This window comes from Mustelus asterias, chromosome 9, assembly GCF_964213995.1.
Source record: "Mustelus asterias chromosome 9, sMusAst1.hap1.1, whole genome shotgun sequence".
NCBI lineage: Eukaryota > Metazoa > Chordata > Chondrichthyes > Carcharhiniformes > Triakidae > Mustelus > Mustelus asterias.
Window position 1 is genome coordinate 88520925 of NC_135809.1, and position 2899 is coordinate 88523823.

Sequence of the window (2899 nt, forward strand, 5' to 3'; positions counted from 1 at the left end):
TGACTGACGTCTTGCCTCTGATGAGAATTGGCGGACGACTGTTTTCAGGCAATAGAGGATCTGAGAAAGAAAAACAATTTCTTAATGAATTTATAACACATGTTTGTTTTAAAAGCAAAGGTATCACCTACAGTTTATTTTCTTGGTGTTCATGCACACTAAAATGAGGAAAATTCATGCTATTAACTAAACACAGTTATCTATTAAAGCATATATTATAGCATGGTGGCACAGTGGTTATCACTGCTGCCTCACAGCGCCAGGGATCCAGGTTCAATTCCCGGCTTGAGTCGCTGTCTGTGTGGAGTCTGCACGTTGTCCCCGTGTCTGCATGGGTTTCCTCCGGGTGTTCCGGTTTCCTCCCACAGTCTAAAGATGTGCGGGTTAGGTGGATTGACCATGCTAAATTGCCCCTTAAGTGTCAGGCAGACTAACAGGATCAATACGTGGGGTTAAAGGGATAGGGCCTGGGTGGAATTGTGATCGGTGCAGACTCGATGGGCCGAATGGCCTCTTTCGGCACTGTAGGGATTCTATGATATTGCTGAAGCATCATACAATGACAATGTCCTTCTGGCTTCATCCTGTTGCTTTGTGGAGTTCTGAATAAAACTACCTACTTGTGTTAATGTTGATTTTGTTAAACTCATGTCTATCAGAAACTGAAAATCTAGAGTCTCTCATTAGTGAGAAATACTCATATTTTCTGTCTGGGCAGAATTTAAACCCCATTCCAGAGGTGAACAGCTAGTGCATCCAATTTATGCCTACATGACCTGAAAATCCTTAATACCAACATCATGCTGGATTAGCAATAATTCTCATTTTCACATTTACAAGTGAATACACAGTATCCATCTGCGTCCATCTGCCATCAGGGGCCTGAATTAAAAAATGTTCACCTTGACAAGCACAATATCAATACTGTTCTCATTTTGTGCTATAGCAAAGTACAAGAAGTTCCCTGTTTCTACCATTCAACTTCAGGGTTTGTTTGACTGTGCATAAAATTAGTTTGAATGGTTGTCAGTAAATAACAGTTTTTATTGGGTTCTCCTGACCCCCGGGTGTAACTTTGGTTGAAGAGCGAACAAATCCTGGAGAAATATTATATTTGATAGTTTTTAGCTGTTTATTCGGGGGTTCCACAGATCTTCTGCCAAAATTATGGCAGCAAATCAAGCGATGCCCTGAGTGAATCTCAGCTGTAGCCTTTCAAACTTGAATGTCTTTCCTCCCATGTTATTGACAGGACTGAACAACTAGAAAAACAGTGCAACCAGAGATAGAATAATACTTGAGATAACACCGACAAAAACCTTCAATGATTTCCTTTAATGTAGAAAAATATCACAAAGTGCTTCATTCAGGCCTAGTCAGAAGTAAATGGATGCCATTGCATCTCGCCCTGTTACTTATTGTTAACAGTAAGAAGTCTCACAACACCAGGTTAAAGTCCAACAGGTTTATTTGGTAGCAAATACCAAATAAACCTGTTGGACTTTAACCTGGTGTTGTGAGACTTCTTACTGTGTTCACCCCAGTCCAACGCCGGCATCTCCACATCATGACTTATTGTTAACCCAGGTCTTATGCCTGCGATTAGCAGCAGAAGGTAGAATCATGGGATAATTTTCTGCTTTGCAGCTGGGCATCAAGCCCAAATCTCCGACACTAAGGTCAGTGTCGGAGACATCCTCAGAGTGGCCAGGCATCATACTTTAGCCGATCAGAAGTTTAAACTTCTCAGATAAGTACCACGCATGTGCATGGATCGGGACTTTCTCAGCATCCTGCTACATAGAACATAGAACAGTACAGCACAGTACAGGCCCTTCGGCCCCCGATGTTGTGCCGAGCTTTGTCTGAAACCAAGATCAAGCTATCCCACTCCCTATCATTCTGGTGTGCTCCATGTGCCTATCCAATAACCGCTTGAAAGTTCCTAAAGTGTCCGACTCCACTATCACAGCAGGCAGTCCATTCCACACCCCAACCACTCTCTGAGGAAAGAACCTACCTCGGACATCCCTCCTATATCTCCCACCATGAACCTTATAGTTATGCCCCCTAGTAACAGCTACATCCACCCAAGGAAATAGTCTCTGAACGTCCACTCTTTCTATCCCCCTCATCATCTTATAAACCTCTATTAAGTCACCTCTCATCCTCCTCTGCTCTAAAGAGAAAAGCCCTGGCTCCCTCAACCTTTCCTCATAAGACCTACCCTCCAAACCAGGCAGCGTCCTGGTAAATCTCCTTTGCACTCTTTCCAATGCTTCCACGTCCTTCTTATAGTGACGTGACCAGAACTGCACACAATATTCCAAATGTGGTCTCACCAAGGTCCTGTACAGTTGCAGCATAACCCCACGGCTCTTAAACTCCAACCCCTGTTAATAAACGCGAACACACTATAGGCCTTCTTCACGGCTCTATCCACTTGAGTGGCAACCTTCAGAGATCTGTAGATATGAACCCCAAGATCTCTTTGCTCCTCCACATTCCTCAGAACCCTACCTTTGACCCTGTAATCCGCATTCAAATTTGTCCTACCAAAATGAATCACCTCGCACTTATCAGGGTTAAACTCCATCTGCCATTTTTCGGCCCAACTCTGCATCCTATCAATGTCTCTTTGCAGCTTACAACAGCCGTCCACCTCATCCACTACTCCACCAATCTTGGTGTCATCAGCAAATTTACTGACCCACCCTTCAGCCCCCTCCTCCAAGTCATTGATAAAAATCACAAATAGCAGAGGACCCAGCACTGATCCCTGTGGTACACCACTGGTAACTGGTCTCCAGTCTGAAAAATTTCCATCCACCACCACCCTCTCTCTGTCTTCTATGAGATACAGTAAGAGTTTTAACAACACCAGGTTAAAGTCCAACAG